Source organism: Ceratotherium simum, chromosome 18 (genome assembly GCF_057802395.1).
Source record: "Ceratotherium simum simum isolate JZ-2026a chromosome 18, ASM5780239v1, whole genome shotgun sequence".
Taxonomy (NCBI): Eukaryota; Metazoa; Chordata; class Mammalia; order Perissodactyla; family Rhinocerotidae; genus Ceratotherium; species Ceratotherium simum.
The window spans coordinates 30,052,352-30,074,902 of record NC_141917.1 but is presented as its reverse complement, the minus strand read 5'-3'; the positions used below and the strand labels follow the sequence as shown (position 1 = coordinate 30,074,902).

At 39.8% G+C, this 22,551-nt stretch overlaps 1 protein-coding gene across 3 annotated transcripts in view; it reads right to left on the bottom strand.

The window, feature by feature from the left end:
• Window positions 1-22,551, bottom strand: part of SLC1A3 (solute carrier family 1 member 3) — a 77,427-nt gene that overhangs the window by 29,779 nt on the left and 25,097 nt on the right. Inside the window, exon 1 of one of the 3 annotated variants that reach the window (XM_087443202.1) lies at window positions 12,333-12,919. The exons of the other annotated variants lie outside the window; for them this stretch is intronic. The gene's annotated coding sequence lies outside the window, so the exon portion shown is untranslated. Of the gene's footprint in view, window positions 1-12,332; window positions 12,920-22,551 lie in introns of those variants that run through there. 3 annotated transcript variants of the gene reach the window in all.

Here is a 22,551-nt window from a genome sequence, read left to right as displayed (position 1 = left end):
CTGGTAGTCCAGCCCCTGAATTCCCACAGCACTTTCTTTGTGCTTCTTGGCTTCAGAGTCTGCTTTGTTTTACAGACATGTATGTACCTGTCGAGCTCTCCATTTAAATTTTCAATTCCTTGACGCCAGAGACTGGCAATGTCTCTTCATATCTTTATTCCCCACACCGATTAGCACATTGCCTGTCCAAAACAGGTGTCCAATAAATGTGTCTTGGATTGGATCAATACCCTCTTAGTAGCTACTCTGCTTTGTCAAAGTCACTCTTGAATGTGCTTGGAAATAAACAAATTACTCCTGATGCAGTGTGACCAGCTTAGAGTACAGTGAACTATTAATAATTCTACAGAGGAAGCACACGACTGTATTCATTCTTTTTTAGCCACCACATCCTACTGTTGGTTCATATTAAGCTTTTAGTCACACGAACTGCTGCCAAGCTCAGTCTTTCGCCATCCTGCAGTTGCACAACTGCTTTTTGAATCTAAAAGCAGAAATGTACATTTGTCCCCCACTCAACTTCATCTTGTTGGTATCCATCCAGCATTGCAGCCTATTGAAGTCATTTTGAATTGTAATCATAGGGATATTTGGTAGAAGCCATTCTTTTTGGGCTTACATCACCTGAAAACACAATGTAGGTGCCTTCTAGGTCTTTAAGTTGTTGATAAAAACATGGAACAGGACAGGGTTTTTAAAAAGTACATTAGGGTACTTCACTAGGTATCTTTCCAGGTTGACAGGGAGTCCTAAACACTCTTTAGATCTAAAGGTTCAGCCAGTTTCAAACCTACTTCACTGTTTTATTAGGTTCTATTTTATTGTCAGAGGTATTATGGAAGACTCAAAAATGTTCAGAATAACCAAAACAAATTGTGTTAGGAATTCCATAGCCAAACATTATTATAGGAAGGGAGTATTTTTAAAATAAAAAAAAATTCCTTGTAGTACATGGAGCTATTACAAGATGTTTTGTGAGAATACAGTAAGCTTGACTTTGTAATTTGAGGAAACAACTCTCTTTTCCTAACAGAATCATTAGTATCAATCTAGAAAAGTGTATGCTGATAAATATCTTTCTCTACTAAATAGGAATTGTAATATCATTTGGGTAGAGGTGTAAATACATCAAGGATTAATACAAACATAAATTATTCATATGACAAAGAAATAACATAATTATTTTAGGCCTCAAGAAAGTTCACTGGATAACTCATTGGCAAAAAATTCTGGATGTGCTACAATGATCATTAAAAAGTCCATTATTTAAAGGTATATGCCTTTAATTCATCTTCATTTTTATTCATCTTCATTTTTACTCTTTCCACAATAACATATCAGCTCGTGATTTTCCAGGTTATAGTCCTTCAATTATAAATACATACGATGGTCTGTATTTACTGCTATATGCCCAGTGGCTATCACGGTAGGGACTCAATAGATATCTGTTGAATGAATGATGAATGACAAAGTCTGCAAATTCAGCAGGTGAGAATAATTAAGCAACTGTACTCAACCCGCAAATCAATGAGTTATTTATGTAACATCTCCTATAACAAGAGCTCATTACTGCAACTAGTGCTGGGATGCAAATATACAAAGAGTAATTCCTACTCACAAGGAGTTCTTTTGTTGAGTAGACAATCATACTCTCATCAACCAACAGACAAGTCATGTTCTCACCAAATAATCAAATGTTCAACCACACATGACATAAAGAGTTAAGTGCACAAGTATTGGAAAATATTTAGCTCATGTGGAGAATAGACTTTATCACAGGCAGTAAATTAAGGCAACAGATGCATGTTATCATTATAAATTGATCCAGTACAAATCTAGAGGCCACACTACATCAGGGGTTTCGTGGCACCACAGAGAGGGGGCTTTAGTCACAAACAGATCTGAGACTGAACCCAGGCTCCGCCACTTGCTAGCAGGGAAGACTTTGGGAACTTTCCTCATCTGTAAAATGAAGATAATAATAAAAACAATGCAGCAGGGATAACAAGTATGTATGTTTGATGCCCGGCACGTCTTTTATACTTAATGACTAGCAATTATTATGCAGGTAAAATAAAAAATGTCACTGACCAATCAAAGAATAAATCTGCAATCAAGATGATCATTTTACCACTTTAAGTTGGAAGAGAGTAAACACAATCTGAATGGCAATATCAATGTTCTCATATGTTTTCAGCTTTGGATGTAAATCTCACATTATTTAGCTAATTATTGAGGAGTTACCATGTTCCAGGCTCTGTCCCAGGCTGAGTAAACCATATAGCATTGTCTCTAATTTGCACACATTTTAATGCTATGGAAACTTGATTGTACAGAACATAATCCCACAGGAAATTGCAAACACCCCTAGAAACCAAGTCTATCATCAAAAAGCCAAAATTAAATGCCTAAAATTGGGGCTGAGTCATGGCTGAGGACCTCCAGGTTTGGAGAATGAGGCCAAGAAACCAAGAGGCTCAATGATGTACAAAAAGACACCACTAGTTAGTGGTGAGGCTGGGACAGAATAACAGCTTCACCACGGCCTTTTGCAAAGTGGTTTAAAGCTTTGCTTTAGCACACCAACTTGAAACTGGTTACATCTAAAACAAATGAAGTTTTTCCAATCTTGGAAGGTCATGAGCTTTCTTGGCAAGTGGGTTTTTAATTCTAACGCAGAAAAGATAGTGACTTCAATTTCTTACTCAGGGTTACCCACAAGCAGTTTTCTCATTCAGAAACATGGACAAGCTGCAGTGAGCATGACTTAGGAAACAGCAAGTCAGCTGAAAGAAGGTGAGGGAACACACAACACAATCTCTGAACCTGGCTACCACTCAGCGACAAAGCCGAGGCGTGGTCAATGAGAACGCCATCAGATGCCCTGGCCCAGCACTGAGGAAATGATCCTCTCTGGGCAGATCCTAGGTGCACAGGCAAGGAAGGGCCTTACACCTGATATCCTCCAGCAAGGGAGCCAAAAGGGCCTTTGAAGTTGATGTTCATAGTATTGAAGCAGAATCTAAGAGTGGTAATAATCACTCACATTAGTCCAGTGCCTAAAATTCACACAAAGCGTGCTCATAGCCATGATCTCACCGAGCTCACCTTGGGGTCCTCCATGTGGCATGGATGAGAAGTATGTCTATTACTATCACAACTATTATTTCCACTCCATAATAAGCCTTGAATGCTGAAGCGACTTTCCCCACAGCTAGTCAGTGCTGTGACTGGTATAGAAATTAGTCTGGTTGCTCCCAAGTTTGTGTTCTTAAACAGAAAACAGAGATAGTCACAGAAAAATGCAGCCCGGGTGAGTCTCCTCTTCTTTGATCCTCTGCACTACTCAGCTGGGCCCTCTTCAACTTTTCAGATGTAAACATCTTGCCTTTGCAGAGGAGGAGGATCCAGGGCCTGGAGTCTGTTTAACGCTCTGTGACTTCCTTCTTCAGCACCTAGCACAGCTGACTGGAGGAGCTCAATACTGAATGAATTAACAACCTCAACTGGACAATAGCTGCTGTGCATGACTCAGAGCACAAATGCAATGAGGACAAGGAAGGGAATGAAGCATGAAAACATATGGAGATGCTGTCAGGACTATTTACTGCGTAGCCAGTGAAAGCACAGAGCCATACAAGGTTTGACAGGGAAAATAAAGGAAACAGGGCAGTCTGTGCCCCCTGAGAAGTGTACCGACAGTCTCACCAAGGCCACAGCATGTGAAAATGCCTCATGAATGCCTGTGGAATAACTTCCAAATAAGTAGAAATGTAAAATATTTCAAGTAGGGAGATAAACTGTAAAGGAGTGTGGTGAATGGGATAACCACCCACGGGGAATCAGTACGCAAGATGCACAAACACGCCCCTTCATCTACCACGGAGTGCTCTGAAGCATGAGCACATTCCCACCGGCTTATCCCACTCACTGCCGATTTTCCATATGCATAAACAATTTTCTGTATGCTCCCTAACAGCCCCTGGAGGGGCTAAGAACCCCCTCAGAAGTGGATTCTGTCTTCTGATGTTAATAAGAAAACATGAACATTTTCCTTTTTTCTTAATCACCCTTGGTTCATTTGAGATAAATTTATTGAGCACTTATTTTATGCCAGGCGAGAGCTATAGATAGAAGTACCACCTCACGCTTGTTCTCAATGCTCCCAGGCCCATGGGGGAGCGTAGCATTCCGGCAGGCGGGGCAGGGTTGGGTGAGCCTCATACCAGAGGTTGGGAAAGAAGGGAAGAGTGTGTCACAGATGAGAGGGGCCCTGGGGAACTACAATAACCTATAAGCTGGATTTCTGACAACACTTGACTCTGCTGTTGGGCACAATTGGAAAAGCACTTTTGGAAAAAAGGAGCCATTTTAGTGCCAAATCAGATCTGCCTGTGCATGTTTACCCGATTGCATGTTGAGAGCCAAGGATTTAGTAGTGATGTTGTCAGAACCAATAAATAGGTTAGGAGAACTCGTGAAGGGTAAACGTGGAGTCAGAGGTTAGGTATTTATGTGAACACTGGAACACATCGAAGGCATAAAGGCTGTTGAAATTCTAATTATGAGACATGAAATAACCCAAATTTTGAAAGCTAGTACCCCTCACAATGCTGCCAAACACCTAGCATCTGTTCAAATCTATTATGAACCATTTCCTCGGGAAGGGAATGTGAAAGAATTGCAAGCAGCTGTCCAGAAGTGTGCTAGCAGGGGATGCCGCTTCCACACTGCAAATTTATGTGCGAACTTATTCATTAGTAATACCATTACTGATCAGGGGATGCTGCAAAATGGACAAGGAATTTAATCACAAAGCACATGTGATGTCAATGCTTCTAAGAGGTCATAAGACAATTTAAGAAGTACATCTTAGTCTCCACTTTCATGTAAAAGTGGAAAGTCTCCACTTTCATGTAAAAAAGTATTAGACACTGCATAACATTTTTTAGAGAGGTTAATATAAGAGAGAAGAAGGGTCAAAGTTCCAAGGTGACCTAGCTCCTCCTGAAACTATTCCACTGCCTCCTTGAGCAGTAACAGACCAGAAAATCCAACATTTGGACTCTAGAGAAATATTGCACCAATTTATGTGACTGACTTTTAGAAAGTCAGAAAATGCATTTAAAAACGAGCCAGCAAATCAATCTGACTTCTCACTTTTTGTTTACGAAGCTGTACTTATGCTCTCCAGTGGAAGCATTTCAATCTTCAGGACCCTCACCCTAACCATAGCAAAGCCTGCAATTTACAGCAGCCACGTCAGCTTCTCGAATTCAACTTTTAGAGGTTTAAACTTTATTTTTTTTTTCTGGTGCCTAAGAATCGTTCTTGGTGAAATTTTCTTCCACTGTGCATTTACATCACAGAGTCACTGTGGGAGGAGAATAATAAAGCCATGTGATACAGCAGTGTTAGTAACACATAGCTATATTGGGTTACTTTGTTTTTACTCAAGATTTTAGGCCCAGTTCTTGCTCCCTGGGTAACTCTGGGAATTCTCCGGAGGCATACAGAAGACGTGAATCTAGCTCTTTGTGTCTGCAACTGTACACCTATTATTGATGCAGAGGATGAAAAGAAAACACCAAACACACATTGTTCTATTTTTAAGCTGTTGTACTCAGTTCCAGGGGAGGGAAGTATGCCCTTTCTCTCCTTGAAAGTTACCAAGAGCCAGCTATTCTGCTGTAGTGTAAACTCAATTTCCAAACTTTGAAGACAGATGATCCTAAGTACTGAGGGAGAAAGTATGAAGTGTGTGTGTGTGTGTGTACACACATACCAGCTAGAGCTGGGGGTGCCAAAATAAATCTTTCCTTACATCCGGAAATGCCTATCAGGGAAGTGAACTAGCTGGCAATCAGAAAACTCCCACATAACGCTCACTGTTTTAAACGGCACACACTCTCATGTCCTAGGGCAGAATTGCATGCCATGCCTTCAGTAGGCACTCCACCAAAAATTAACTGAAAGATTGAATCAGTGAATCTTTCCAGGAAAAGCATGGCAAAGCTCTCTTTGCTTGTTTAAAAAGAAAAAAAAAAAAAGTCAACCACATAAATTGGTGCAATATTTCTCTAAGTCAAGAGTCCAAATGGTGGATTTTCTGGTCTGTTACTGTTCAAGGAAGCAATGGAATACTTTCAGGAGGAGCTGGGTCACCTTGGAACTTTGACCCCTCTTCTCTCTTATATTAACCCGTCCCAAAAATGTTATGCAGTGTCTAATACTTTTTTACATGAAAGTGGAGACTTTCATGACACTTTCTAAAATAACTGAAGACTCTCTGGGATCTAAGAAAATGACGTTGCCAGCCCCTGGGGCTGGAGTGCCAAACAAAAGGGTCCCTGCTTTCATGAAACTTACAGTTTGCTGGAGGAGGTGGAGAATGACAATGAGGTCACCTGATTACACTGCCCTGGCAGGAAAGTGACATCTGAGATAAAACCGGAGGGTAAGGAGGGGCTTCTGGTGAAAGGTAGGAGAAAACAGTCCAGGCAGATACGGGGGTGGGGGTGGGGAGGTGGTAAGAAATGATATGGAAAGAGCTAAGCAGGAGCCATACAAGACATGCTCAAAGTTTGACCTTTACTCCAAAAGCAATGTGGGAGATAAGCTCAAAGGTGAGTTTTTGGAAGATCGTACTGTCTTTGTGTGAAAAAGCAGGTCAGAAAAGGGCAAGTTCCTATGGGGAGTGGGGGAAGGCAGGGAGACTAGATAGACATGGAGTTGTTGCTATAGATTAGGAGTGAGTTGGTGTTGTCTGGACTAGGGTGTGGGTTGTGGCCACAGTCATAAATCAGAGTTAAGGAGGTAGAACCAACAAGTCTGGGACTGGGGAAGGAGTCGCAGGAGGGGGCTAAATTTCTGACTTAGCCCCTAGTTTCTACATTTCCTTTGATTTTTTTAAAGATTTTATTTATTTTATTTTTTCCCCCCAAAGCCCCAGTAGATAGTTGTATGTCATAGCTGCACATCCTTCTAGTTGCTGTATGTGGGACTCGGCCTCAGGATGGACGGAGAAGCGGTGCCTCGATGCACACCCGGGATCCGAACCCGGGCCACCAGCATCGCAGCGCGCGCACTTAACCACCAAGCCACAGGGCCGGCCCTGATTTTTTTAAATAAAACTTTTCAATAGTTTTCCTACTCTTTCTTTCTAAATCTAAAATAGCTGAATTCCCCTCCATGTTTACGTCCTTTCACCAAGAATAAATTTATTCTACATGCACTCACCATCTTCATAATAATGAACCAGCTCCATAAAATCTTGGTAACTTAAAAGGGGCCAGTGGCTTCTTCCTAGGCAAGGAGGAAGGCTCAGAATTATAGTCTTTACTGTGTCTTTAAGCTTAACTAACTCAATATTCTTTGGCCAACTGAGTTTTATCAGTTCCTAACAGCTATGCTTACTAAGGCTCTCCAAAGCATCTTTCAGCTATAGACTTCCAGTGCTTGTGGAAGTGTAAACTCAATTTCCAAATTTTCACAATCTATCTGTGAAGCTCTTGACCAAGAACCAAGGTCTGAGGGACAGAAGAAGACATTAAAACACAGTAGGGAGATGTAATCAGCAAAAATCCAGATTGTGGACAACTAATTTTACATGACAAACAATCTGGTCTCTTCATGAAACAATTTGCAAAAGAAAAAGGTGGGAAAAAGAGAGAGAAAGAAAGAAAGAGGTAGAGAGAGAGGAAAGAACCTAAGATTAAGAGATTTAAAGGATATGGAAAACAAATTCAACATATAAACGTGGCTTGACTCAAGCAAACTATGAAAAGAGAGGGAGAAAGGACACGGGGATTGTTGCAAACTCACTGGATAATATTATTAAGGGATTATTGTTAATTTTTAAACAAGTGATAATGGGCATTACAGTTGTGTTTAGGGAAAAGAATCCTTCTCTTTTTAGACATAAATGACTCTAACAGAAACCAGCCTTTCCCTCAGACTACAGAAAGTCCTTATCTTGTATCCAGGAGACAAGGCCTTTACCCTCATCCCAGAACTACAGGTCACAGTAGAAACAGTGGACAAGTTCGCCCAACATTTAATCTATTTTCGCAACCTGCCTCTACATAAGAGTTAGATGCTCAGAGAAAAACAGTAAGGTAGGCTGACATTCCCAAAGTCTACGTTCACATTTACCCAGCTATTTATTTCTGAAAGTGAACTGAAAGTGAAATCAATGTTCCTAAAAGTTTGAGTCAAATTTTAAATGCACTAAAATAATCTATGGTGGAGCGTTTTACAATTCATTATTTTTGGAAAACTGACACAATTATTCTCAATTGGGAATGCACAGCTCCCTCAAGGGCTGGATTGAAGGAAGCGAGCATTGGTATCAGAATAATCTTTAGAGTCCTTTTAAACCACGCAAGTTTACATAGCTTCTTCTGCTCCCCCCACACCAATAAAAACAAAATAAGAGATTACATTAGCTACTATTAATTATTAAGAGTGATTTTTATCCCTCAAGTATGTTGGGACTGGAAAAATTTTGAGAACCATTGATCTGCACTTTTCTTTAGGGTATTTTCTCAAAGTGAACTGTACCTTGATCTTTCAACATAGGAATTGTTTTAGAACAAATCTGTTGGAATGAAGAGACAAGAATATTTTTCCTTTTAACAGACAGATAACAAGCTGCAGAAAGGCTAAAGCTTTGCTCATTATGTCACTTTTCAATCTTGATCTTGTCAACCAACAGAAGATAGGATTGTGTTTTTTCTTTGGGAAGCCTAAAAAATAGGAATTTAAGCCAATTGTCCATTTTCATGATTGAGATAAGGAAATTCTCAGAGAAACTTTTACCCATGAACCAATCAGATAAATTCATTCAGCTAGGATTGACTTATGATTTTTATAATTAAACATATACAAGGAATATAATAATTGAACTGTACAGGTAGGACTGTTCATTATAAGTAGTATAAAAGTATATATTTGTGGTGTTTCTTTTGAATGTTTTTTTTCGTTTTCATATTTTTTTCTTCTATTGAAATCTTACTAAGCCTTGAACCACAGGTCATTAATGCAGTTAGAGTCATGAGAGATCAAATCCTATACTTTCCTCCATTGAATCTTTTCACAATGTGTGTGGTTTAAAGGAAAAATAAAGAGAATCGTTCTTTCTAATGACCAGTCACACACTGGGCCTGTTCATGACTAAAGAAGTCCTTTTCAAGTCTCTCCCTGATGAGGCTGCACTTTCTGAGAGAGGATTTCAACTATCTGTACATGTGGGAAGTTGGTATCAGTCGCTCAGTGTCACAAGAAGGCCAGGGGGTTTATCCTACAAAAACATTGCGATTGTGAACAAAGCCCATCAAAGCCATAAATACCTTCCAAAGGCAAAAGCTTGTAAAAGTCAAACTCTCAACTATACAGAGGAGGAGCGACTTTGAGGTGTGGCACAGAATGCATTTGGAGGTTGTCCAAAGATCTAATTATGGGGGCAAAAAATGGTAGATTAATTTAAGAACTGTGTTCCAAATTATATTAGTCACCAGTAAAGAAGGTTTCTTGACACACATCTCAAATTTCCTTGTAAAGTTTCTAAGTTAAACTTTTGAAACTTATGTTTCTTGCTCAGAGTGGCATAGTCCTGTCTGTAGGTAAAATAATTGAACACACAAACCTTTTAAAATCTCCTTTCAACATTGAGACAGTGCAATCATTATTTTTTTTATTTTTTATTTTTGTGAGGAAAATCGGCCCTGAGCTAACATCTGCCAATCCTCCTCTTTTTGCTGAGGAAGACTGGCCCTGGGCTAACATCCATGCCCATCTTCCTCCACTTTATATGGGACACCGCCACAGCATGGCTTGCCAAGCGGTGCATCGGTGCGCGCCTAGGATCCGCACAGGCGAACCCCGGGCCACTGCAGCGGAGCGTGCACACTTAACCGCGTGCACCACCAGGCTGGCCCCTGCAATTGTTATTAAAGACTTAATAATGGAAACGTATTTAGCAGAATGAAACACTACTTCTTGCACATCTATGTGCTTGGTCCTCAAAATAAAGGATAAAAACAAACAGAATGGTAAGTTTAATGCTGATTAGTGCTCGCTTCGGCAGCACATATACTAAAAATGCTGATTAATGCCTTAATTGAAAGAATATTCTAAATGATCACATAGAAATGCAGAATAGCTTTCATTAACCCTAAGTCTATAATGCTATAGAAAATTATGGATGATTCAAATAACAGGACCCTCACTGTCCTGCTATGCTCACTACAAACTCATAGCAATCAAAGCCCATTTTAGCTTCCTCCACATAAAGGTTGGGATAAATTAAAAACAAGAAACAAAAAAGCCATGGAGTTACTGTGATAAACGGTGCCAAAAGAAACTGTTCTCTTTTAAAGTATAATAATTGTTGCGACTGCTGCCTTTTCTCAAACACTGATTTCAGTTATAAAAATAGAAGAAAATGGATGACTGGAGTCGGGATGTTTGTTAAGGAAACAGCATTTCAGTCAAAATTTGACCAAAATCTGCCTTTTTTCTGGTGCTGACAAAAATCTCTTTCCATGAAAGAATCACTGATTTTATCTTAATTTTTGTATGTACTCTTTGGTGTGAGTAGACTGACGGGTAGATTGGCAGGAATAATGTGCCAAAGTAAAATTGATTAAATTTGCTTTAATACATTTGATCTCTCTTTCTTTCCCAAGCAAAGTTTGAAATCATTTTGAATGCCAAAGAGAATGGTCTACTTAACAAAAGATATATTTGAATTTGAGTGTATCCTGATTGAATGTCAAAAGCGAAAACATTTATTTGGAAGGATCAAGTGTGCTTTGCTCCAAGGAAATTCATGGCAGCTAATTTTGCCTTTTGTACATTGAAAATAATTAAATTATTTCATTCAAGTCCTCTTAGTAAGTTACATCATGACCGGCATGTGGCTGAAAATAGAAATTGGTTAACAGTGAGTGTTTGTTGAGTACTCCCAGGACTCAGAAAGTATTTTAAGAGGAAAATGATCAATTGAGATTCTTACTTGAAACTACAAAAGAAGAACTACACATTTCCTACAGGGTAATTAAAGAAAACAAATGAAAACCTAAGAGTCATGCAGAATCAGGAGACTTCCTCTGCATCTCCTGTGTGTGAGTATGAGGTGTGTGTGAGTATGAGGTGGGTAGATCTAAGTCCATTACAACTCGCAAATATGTATTTTACATTGGGTGTCATATGGGACCTATATTTTATTAGAATAGACACATTTTGGCTAGTGACACCAGGGCTGTGGACAGAGATGATTTCAATGAGGAACATCCCATGGGACCAATTCTACCCCTGAGCCTCAGATCCCAATAGCACAATGAACATGGGGTGGATATGGTGTACTTTTAAACTCCTGCCCACACCTCTACTTCCCTCACATAGCACTACTTGTACTCCACTGAGGCAGCAATTACTTGTACCTGCAAAATTTCAAGGATTCTTTTTTCTCAAAAACATCCCTTTGGGCATTATTTGTGAGTATTCTCGAAATAGAAATATTGAAATAGAAAGTTTTCAAAGACTTCGGAACTACTCAGTGGAATTTTCTCCTTAAAGAGACCACAAATACAAGGCCACAAATTGTTTTCCTTCTAATACTCAAATTCCATTTCCCATTAGGGGGGTTAAATTGTCATTAGCAACATGAACAAACAGTCCGCACAGCGCTGTGCCAGTGTGGCAGCTACTGAAGAGCTTGACCGTACAGCTTAATCAAAGCGGAGACGCACTGTCTGCCTTCATGTAGCTTGCACCTCGAGAGGAAACGCTGGCCCTGAGCCACCAAAAGCAACTCCCAGGGCCGAAGAACAAAGCCGACACACATACATACCAGAGTGTGGTTTTGTCCAACCACAGGGGGCAGACTTTACTGAACAATGTCTAACATTTAGATTTCCAAAAAGCTTGGGATATTTTGTTTATTTTTTGAGGGTTTTAATTTTATTCCCCTTGTGTGGATTTCAACACAGAAACAGCAGAATAAACAGAGGAAACCAATTGTTAGCAAAAAGAAGCTAGCCCTTGTTATCAAGGATAGTCCATGGAATACTCTACCAGTGTTCTTTAAAATTCCAGAGTTCACTTGGTCAGACCAGTAATCCATCCTGTCTCTGGCAGTAGCACCAATGCTGCCCTCCTTGACATCAACTTCAAAAGATCCAACCATCCTTAGTTTTCCCTTAACAATATAGTTTTGTTTCTTTAAAGAGTGTTCAGTAGCTTAAAACGAGCTTACACTAAGGACTCTTGGGGAGTTTTCTTTAATGAACACAAAGAAATGACTTGTAATTAGTCTGTACGTTACTTACATATCTGTAAGAGGATGTCAACACCAACGCAAGAAGTTCCTTGGGCTGTAGCTCTATTTAGGCATAAAAATTAGCAATAATCAGTTCCTCGAGAAACTAGTTCATCAAGTAAAAGTAAAACTATGCTGGGAATTCAAGACATGAGATGGAAGGTGAATGAAACAACCCTAAAATTACTGAGAATGGTCAGTTGGCAAGCTTCACTTTGACTCTTACTGATGGCCAACAGGCAGCAGAAGTCATTCTTCAAAGACGCAGAGTTCAAGATTTGGATAAGAGGTTTTACTAGTGCTCTAAAAAGGGGAGTGTCCTAAAAGAATATGACTTGAGGGGCTCTTGCGATCACACAAATGCTGACACCTAAGGAAAACAAACATTGACCTTCTTTCTGAATTGAAAATAACTGACCTGGAATTACAGCTCATAATAAAGAGAATTATAATGAATATATAATTCGATAGTATTGTAAAAGACCTGAACAGAACTTCCAGCAACAGGACCATTCTGTAAACTGAGATGTACCAGACAACTGAAGTAACTCATAAAATCCACTTCACACCAATGAGATTTGTATCAACTCTCCAGTCTTAGCATCCACATTCCTTGGAGGGAACTGAGTATGTAATCCAGAGGTCCTCTTGCTTCAGTCTGTCTCTTCTCCCACCCCCACCCTCACCCCCAAACCACAGGGGCAGCCAAAGAATGTCTCCATTTGGAGAGATTATCTCTGCCCTCAAGAACTAACATTCTGGATAACCCAAGTATCTGTACCACACGCTTCCAAAAGTGAAATCCAGGCACAGAGAGAAAACCGACTCAAGCAGAGGATGATGTCCTTGGAAAGCTTTGTGTAAAAACTCTAACTGCGGTAGGTTAGACTGATAAGGAAATAACCATTTAGAATGCCCCTTTCAAAAGAACTGACATTAAAATGTTACACTTACCTTATTTTTAAAAATGTATAATTGTGTTAAAAATCATATAATGTAAAATTTACCATGTTAACCATTTTTAAATGTACAGTTCAGAAGTGTTAAGTATATTCACATTGTTGTATAATCTCTTAATTTTTTAATTAACTTTATTTTAATTCACTATAACTGAAGAAATTAACATGCATTTTAATGTAACAAAAAGTTATAATTGATAAGTCTACATACATTTTAAGAGATTTCAATAATCATTTTAGTATAGCCAAAGATTTAATATTTGACTTTTATCTTTTTTTTTTTTTGTGAGGAAGATGGGCCCTGAGCTAACATCTGCCAATCCTCCTCTTTTTCCTGAGGAAGACTGTCCCTGGGCTAACATCCATGCTCATCTTCCTCCACTTTATATGGGACGCCGCCACAGCATGGCTTGCCAAGCAGTGTGTCGGTGCGCACCCGGGATCCGAACTGGCAAACCCCGGGCCACTGCAGCAGAGCGTGCGCACTTAACCGCTTGCACCACCGGGCTGGCCCCTAACTTTTATCATTTTTGAAATGTAATATGCGCAACTGAAATTCCCCAGACTATATATCTTATGACCACAAAAGTTTAAGCTAAAACATGAATCTTTTACAGATAAAAGCCAAAAAAAAAAGAAAAAGAAAAGAAGACATAATAACCAGTGTTGGCAAGAATGTGAATGTGAAGAAATTAGAACCCGCATACACTGCTGGTGGGGATGTAAAATAGTGCAACTACTTTGGAAAACAGTCTGGCAGTTCTTCAAAAGGTTAAATAGAGTTACCCTATGACATAGCAATTCTGCTCCAAGGTATATACCCAAGAGAAATGAAAACATATATCCATGAATGTTCAAAGCAGCATTAGTCAAAATACCCATTTTTTTAATAGCCAAAAAAAAAAAAAAAGTGAACAGCCTAAATGTCCACCAACTAATGAATGTATAAACAAAATGTGGTATGTCCATACAATGGAATATTATCTGGCCATAAACAGGAATAAAATACTAATACATGTGACAATAGGGATGAACCTTGAAAACATTATGCTAAGTGAAAGAAGCCAGTCACAAAGGGCCATATATTGTCTGACTCCATTTATAAGAAATGCCCAGAATAGGCAGATCTATAGAGAAAGAAAATAGATTGATGTTTGCCTAGGGCTGGGAGAATGGGGTAACTGGGGGGTGATGGCTAAGGAGTGTGAGGATTTTTCGGGGTAATGAAAATGTTCTAAAATTGATCGTGATGATGGAAGTACAAGTCTTTGAAGACACTAAAAGCCAGTGAATTATACACTTAATACGGCTAATTGTATACAGGTGAATTTTATCTCAGTAAAGCTGCTAAAAAATAAGTGTCATCTTGAAATAAGATAGTCTCCCAGTACCAAGAAATAATTTTAGGGACTTCATATAAATGAAAGAACCTCTCTCTCTATTGTAAAAATAGGTTTCTATCATTCTAATGAACAAGAGAAGGTCAGTGGTGCATGGCAACAAGTATCTCTCTAGCAGTAGAAGGTCTGCTCCACAATGCTATATACCCACGTCTCACATTAGGAACATGTACTTATGTGATGGATACAGCATTTTTCAGGCGCTTGACCTCACTTGGTAGTTGTTAAGTTAGTGTTCAGATGTTTATCTAACGGGAAATTATATAGTGACTTCAAGCCATGTTCCCATAGAACATCTGTGTTCTGTAAGATAACTCAAATGTTTTCTTCTAAAATCAAATAATGATGCCATGTGCCCAATTCAGAGGGAAAAAAATGAATAGATTAAAGTTAATAGATTGAATTCTCTCAATTTTAAGATTTTTCACTATAAATTTTTCTTAAGCCTTTTTTGCCTTCCACTTGTCTGAATGCTAGCAGAAAAAGGGTTTGAAAACTACGAAATATTATACCTAAATGATATTAGAAAATTTCAAGTTGTCAATCATGCTTAGATGTAACAGCTTATACTGTTAATGGAAATATGCTTATAGTTTTGCTCTTGTACAGTGTAAGAGCCATATTTTTTTATAGTAAATGTGTTCCTGTATCATACTATAAAATTCAATATTTAAACATTTTTGAATGTACCCATAAGAGTGTTATGAATTTTCAGTTTGTTATTCCTAAGTATGTTTAAGAACTACTACATTAATGTCTGGCTCTAAGACTATCTTCGGGTCCATGCCAAAGAAATGCTTCCAGATATGTTATTAAGCATAGGCCCAAGATTCCAGTATAGAAGCTACTAATGTTTCCATTTTTTTCTTAAGTATTTAGTGTGTAGGTTAGGTATGCCGCTATTAAGGATTTTTTTGTATGTGTCACTATATTACAATTTGGTAAGGTTTTGTGATATACTTTTAGGAAATTAGCTTTAAAATAATGAAACTTTAGCACTTAGCACAAGCGCCTTTGAGAACAATGCATTCAAATTACAGGTTAACTAGAAATCTGGTTAAGAAACCTTAAAGTACAGAAACAAATTCTGGAAAAGTTGTAAATTAAAAACGAGTTACCAACAGTAGAGTCATGGTCAGACTACAGTACTTTTCAGAGTTGGAAGGACTTTGGAAAAAACAAACATACAAAGCTATGCATGCACACAGACACACTCATATTGTGTTATATTGAAAAATTGTGTTCCAAAATTTCATAGCATGAACATTTTATTGCATTATCTCCCACTGAAGACATATCATACTCTGGCTGCAGGAGGGTTTAGGTAACTAATATAAAGCACTGGTACAGAAGTTTGTTTCATAGATGGAAAGAAAGTAAAGAGCTTGGTTAGCAACACTTTCTTCAAGTGACTGACAACTCTTGGTGTGTGTGTGTGTTTATGGTGGTAGGACATTAAAGAAACATAAAAGATGTTTAAATCATCTTAAAATATTATACCTGTCTTATGTTTCCTTTGTTTTTAGAAATGTAACGAAATATCTGGTATTTGCTTCAAAATAATCCAGTGGTGGGAGGGAGTGTAGGTGGGGTAGGGGGCCCAGGGGTATTATAGATGAGACAAGAGTGTGTGTGTATATAGGCAGATTTTTTTTTTTCCCAACGGTACTGACAAGTCCTGGTAATATGGATGCCATTTTAATAGGCTGGATCTAAGAGACGCACAACTATTTTGTTCTTCCTATAGAACTCTTCCCAAAGAGTTCTTCACAGAAAGTCTTGTCTGGCTGTAGAACCTTTCTCTCCTTCTCTCTCTCTCTCTATATATATGTCTCTCTCTCTACATCTGTCTCCTTCTGGTAAAAACTCCAGCATCTTTTTACTTGGCTTTCGCATTTTATGTAAATACTTTATGTAAAGTATTCTCCATATAAAAGAGAAGTCTTTTATAATGGAATGCAGGTTCCCAGTCATTTCCAGGGTAAGCAGTTCTCCTGGCACAAGTCCATTCAAATCAAAGTCAATAGACTGGGTGTCTGTGTGCGTGTGTGTGTGTGTGGGGGGGGCGGCACTTTCGTGTTTTGCTGTGTATATTTCTACATTGTTTTACTCGTACAAATAGTAGGCATTCATTTTATTTAAATGACTTTAAATAAAATTGTATGGAATAAATAATGAACCTAGGCCTCCAGGGGCATGTATTAGTAGGGCCCAGGGGAAAGCCAGGGAAGGCTTCCTGGAAGAGGGTGTGTGAGAACTCATAAGGATCTGAACTAAATGGTGACATCTCCAAAGACCAATTCTAGAAAAAGTGTAAAGTGGTGGTTCCCACCCTGGGTGCACAGTAGAATCACCTGGAGAACTATAAAGAAACATCAATTCCCAAGCCCCATTTTAGGCTAATTGATTGAAGAATTTGAGGGGCAGAGAGGGAGGAGGTGGCATCTGGGCATTATATCCCATGTTGCGTAATTAATCTGAATGGGACAGTAAAGACTCTCAGAATGTGAACTCCAGAAGTTAGAAGTGCACAGGATGGTATCCCACTGCAGAAGCACCCCACCCCTGCCCCAGCCCCCACTCACTACTTCTAGTCCTTAAGCACAAATCTTCAATCAGAATTCATCAGGCAACTTGCTCTCCTGGAAACCATTACCGTATCAACAGAAGAAAAGCATCTCTTTCCAACGCCTCCCACAGACCTGCAGTTCCACAGTGGTTTGAAGGAAATTATCAAATTGGTAGCATAAGGGGGAAAAAATCTTATTTTTCTTAAAGAATAGTTTAATTTTAAAGAAAGATTTTATTTCATTTTTTTAAAGAAAGATTTTTATTTTTGTGAGGTAGATCAGCCCTGAGCTAACATCCATGCTAACCCTCCTCTTTTTGCTGAGGAAGACCGGCTCTGAGCTAACATCCATTGCCAATCCTCCTCCTTTTTTGTTTCCTCAAAGCCCCAGTAGATAGTTGTATGCCATAGTTGCACATCCTTCTAGTTGCTGTATGTGGGACACGGCCTCAGCATGGCCAGAGAAGCAGTGCGTCGGTTCGCACCCAGAATCCGAACCCAGGCCGCCAGCAGCAGAGTGCGCGCACTTAACTGCTAAGCCATGGGGCTGGCCCTAAAGAAAGATTTTAAATGTTCTTTCTTTTTTATTTTTTTAAAGAAACTTTCAAAAATGTCTTACAAACCAGAACTGAGCAAAACCATAGGTCTACTTGAAGCTGCTGAAATTCACAGATAAGAATTCCCAACTCGAATAGGCCCAAGCCCTCTGGAATGTCACGTCTCACACAGAACTTTGAGTCTAGGGCCTCTGATCTTTCAACTCAAGATCTGTCCATTTTTACCACAAAAATTTTTCCACAAATATTCAATTCTGAGGGGTTAGGTGACCACAGGCTGACCTCCTTTAAGCCAATGGTTTGTTGCAGCTGATACAACAGCTGACACAACCTCAGCTGGTATTGCAGAGGGGTGGGTCCTGGTGACTGTCCCTACCCAGTCATGTGACATCTGGAGCACTGGGTTCAATTCTGGGAACACAATAGGGATTGGGAGAGGAAACCAGGATGGTGAAGGGCCTAGAAGAATTGGGCACATGAGAAGAATTGGGACACCGAGGCTGTGCTCAGGTGCTCTCATGAAACCCTCTGAAGAACCATTGTCCTCTATTACTCCATATGGCACAATTAGGACCACAAGGTGGACCTTATGGCAGACAGACATCAGCTCAACAGTCTGGACCATCTGAGAATGGAACATCCAGGCGGCAGCTGACGGCCATCTTCCAGGGGTGCTGAAGAGGGGATTCCCGCTCTGGGAGTCAGGTTGCACAGTATTACCTCTACGTGTCTTCCAGCTTGGAGAGCCTCAAGTCTCCCGGCTCCCCTCCTGAGCTGAGTGGCTCCCCTCTGAAAGGGAAAGTTTCTGTCGTTGAAACCCTGTCAGGAGCCTCTTCTCTCTGACTTTCCATCTGTGACACCACATTCCCAGGGGTTACTTTGCTGGGAACCTTACAGGGCCCCACCTCTGGCTCTTATTGCATTTAATATTGAAAGGGTCAGGTGTGAGGAAAACAATGCTGGACAAAAAAAAAAAATGCTCCTTCTTCCCTGGTGGTAGAGTTGTTCCCTGACAAGAGAGCCTGAAAACTGGAGAGTCAGGAAAAGGAATGGTCGCATTCCTCATTCCCTTCTTTGTTTCCTAGCTGGGCTCATCCTCCCTGGTTCACTGTTACCCTGTGATATCACAATCACAGGTCTATCTCCTGACCAGACTTTGAACTCCCTGAGGTCAAGGACCTTGTCTTCTTCATTTTGATATCCTCACGTCCTAGAAAAGTGGCTGGTACATAAAAAAACCTCAACAAATGCTTATTGAATGAAACTGTCTGCAGTGGAAAGGTAGACATTTTCTGGAATGGCTAGACTTAAATGACTTTACCAAAACCCAAATCCACTAAAAAAAAAATTAATTGCCCAGATTTCCTTTCTATATGATGCAAAAAAGCCCAGTGACCTCTCAGATGGGTCTTCCCACGTTATCCTACAACCTTCCTCTCTAGATGGACATGACTTACCTCCCCTCCCATGTTTGTGAACAGACCTGGAGAGAAAACAAAGAGGAACCAGCCTGTTGGCTTCAAATGAGCTGGGTTGAAGCTTCCTTCTGGCTGGCTTGTTTCCAGGCCGCCATGAAGTATGTTTGTGTGTTAAGACAGCGACTTGGTTGTCTTGAGTTTTGGTTAGCCAGAAAGGCTCTGCTCACAGCAAGTCAGCAGCGTGTGGATTTGCTGCCGGGTGGATTCCAGGGTGCCACACACTGGGGCTGAGTTTCTCAGGAAAGACTGGGCAGTTGTATAATGAATGATAATATTTAGAATTATGCAGCTGTGATAAGGTAATCATATCCTGGGCCGCTGGGCAGATATCAACCCCCTCCAGTGGTGAGGAAGGAATTCTCTCTGGCTCCCATGTTGTTATCCGATTAACTTCATGGTTTCTTTAATTTACCTTTAATAGGAAAGCAATTGCTGCAAGGATCACAGACAAATGGGACACGTGGAATCTGGAGGCTTAATTCCATGTCCCTGAACTGAAGCTATCTCCTCTTGCTCTAGAATTTTCATTTATACGACGTGAACCACCAGGACACTCTTACTGCTGCTGCTCTTACTGTGCCAAGTGTAAATTCTCACAATACGCCATGACACAAGTACTGTTATCACCTTCATTCTCTAATCAAAGGGAAGCGCAAAGAAATTCCTCCCCACCAGAGATAGATACTTTCTTTTTCTTCAATAAAATGTATGTGTGAGGGAAAGAGGATAAATCTACAGTCCTTTTCCTTGTACATAAGTGCCTGGATTATTTCAAACAGGCCTCAGCTATACACCAGAGCCATGGCGATGAATAGTTTAAAGTATTAATTTTTTCTTAAGTGATTTTGGCTCTCATTTTTGCAAGCCCTTAACAAACCCGTCCCATGTCCAAGAATTAAGAATTGTCTAGTTCATTTTTTGCCCTCTCATGTTAAATGAAAGACAAAACTTTAGATTACTCTTATTGTAACTGCCATTCCTCTGAAGCCAAAGGGCCCTACTTTGAGGTACAACAGTGATTGTTTCTACTTTCATTTACTCAGGGAAAAGAGCCCTTTGCTGGTGACTGCAGCTTCTTGGCCTCGACTATAGTTAAGCCGCACATTCCACTGAATTCATTGGTCTATAGATTTGGAAGGAAGCTGCCTAAAAAATATGTGACACGTCATGTCACAGCTTGTCACATGGAGGAGGGATTACAGGCAGGCAGGTGTTTTGTTTTGTTTTTCTGTTTTTTATTTGTTTGTTTCATTTTGGATACAGGAAAGAATTGTTAGAGTTTTCCAAGGACAAATGGACTGCAAATGTCCACGACTCCAAAAACCAGATTTGGGATCATGTTCTTAAAATCAATCAGATTGTTTCTTTCTTGTTGGGAGTACAGAGGACCAGCCTTACTCCCTCAAGGTTAGAATTGGAATTTGCCCAGGTATGTTGCATGATTTAAGGGATGCAGGGAAGCTCTGCCCTCTCCACCCTATATACATCTTGGGGACTATATGTTTGTATGTACATATGCCCTGTGCCTCGCTCAGTGTCTGACATAGTGAGAGCTCAATATACAGCTGTTAATGAACGAATGAACATTAAAAGATAAACTTCATTCATTTTTTTAATCTTACCTTCAGTGTGCCCTACTGTGGGCCTCAGACACTGTTGCTACTTTGTTGCTGTTGACACCCCACATCAACCCCTTTTATATGCCCAACTCCACAGAGATTGGTTGTCAAAAGTTATGCTCCCCATTTCCAGAAAACTGGAAACATGAAAGATACCTTTTGAGCTAAGTGATTGAGGAAGAATGCATACTTAGAATGAGAAAAGAAGAAAGCACTAATTTTCTAAAACGATTCCAATGTAAGGAGGAGGCGATACTTAACGTCTACACAGCACAACCTGAAAAGGAGCTTAATTGTTATCCAGTAAATTTAATTTGGCAGGCTAAGCCAGCCAAACCAACTCATATTTCTGGCACGAAATATCTAGTTTGGCTGTCTATCCTGACCAAATTAATAGAAACTGGCATCAAAATCCTAAATTTTATTGTGCGGTGTGTTGGCAGAGACATCTTCTTCTTGTTCAAAAAAATAGGTACTTGAGTACAAATGTAGCCATTAGACTTTGTCCCAGCATCCCTCTGTCAGCATTATTCTGCCATTCTGGAATGCTAATACACACCAGGGATGTTTGGAAAGATTGGAATTTCAAATTCAGGAAAAGAAGAACATGGCTTACAGGGGTTTTAGGGCTACAACTCACAAACACGATGTTTCAAGTACAAAAACTTAGCTCAGATTTTTCAGAGTTTAAATGTGACTTCTATACAACTAAGTGTACAGAATTTTCTAAAAGAAAACATCTCTTCCAGGAAATGCAATAAGGGTTTCAAGCATTTCAACTTCTGTCTGCACAGACCCAGAGACTTTTGAACTTAAGAGCACTAAGTCTGTCAAGCATTTTCCCATTGGGAAATACTTTCTATGGGAACATGACCTCAGAGTTCTTATTCTGGTGTTCCTGTCAGGTGCAGAAAAGACCAGTACAGCTATGACACAACATGGTTATACCTAGAAGATGGAGAGGAAAAGTTTTCATTAGCTATTTGTTTAGCTGGCAATAAATGTGGTGTTTAGTAGCTGATTCCATGTTGAGTTAAGCTTTGGTACAGAACTGTCAACAGTGGAATAAGGCAACATACAAAACCCAGTGATAGCCCAATGGACGCACGAGCTTAGCAGTGCATTTCTTATAATTAATAGCACCCACATTCAAACCTGAGTTCTGATACTGGTAGCCCAAGGGTTGGATGGGGCTTCCAAATCTGCTTTGGCTTGCAGTGTTTTGTTCTGTTAATTGCATCACCATTAAAAAATCTAGAGGTTCTTAAAATTTTTGGATTTCTGGATTCTCTTGAAAATTGGAAGATTTGGCCCTTGACACATGGTAACAAATGGCTAGAGCTGATACTTTTCAGGTCACAATGGTCTCCTTGCCTCCCTCTGTCTACACTATGCTGCAGCTGGATCACTTTCCACTTATCATCACACTTGTCCCTGTTACTTCTCTTTTCGAAGAGAAGTAGTTCTCTGTATCCATGACTCTATCAAAGTAGCAAAACTTTGATAAAAAGTAAAAAAAAATGTAGCCTGAAAGGGCAGCTTCATATATATACGTCATCTGCTTGGCCACTGGTGGCATATGAGTTTGCTTTTCCATTCTAAAATAGTGGAGCCTGACTTTGTTCCCTCCCTAGGCAACGCATTCTC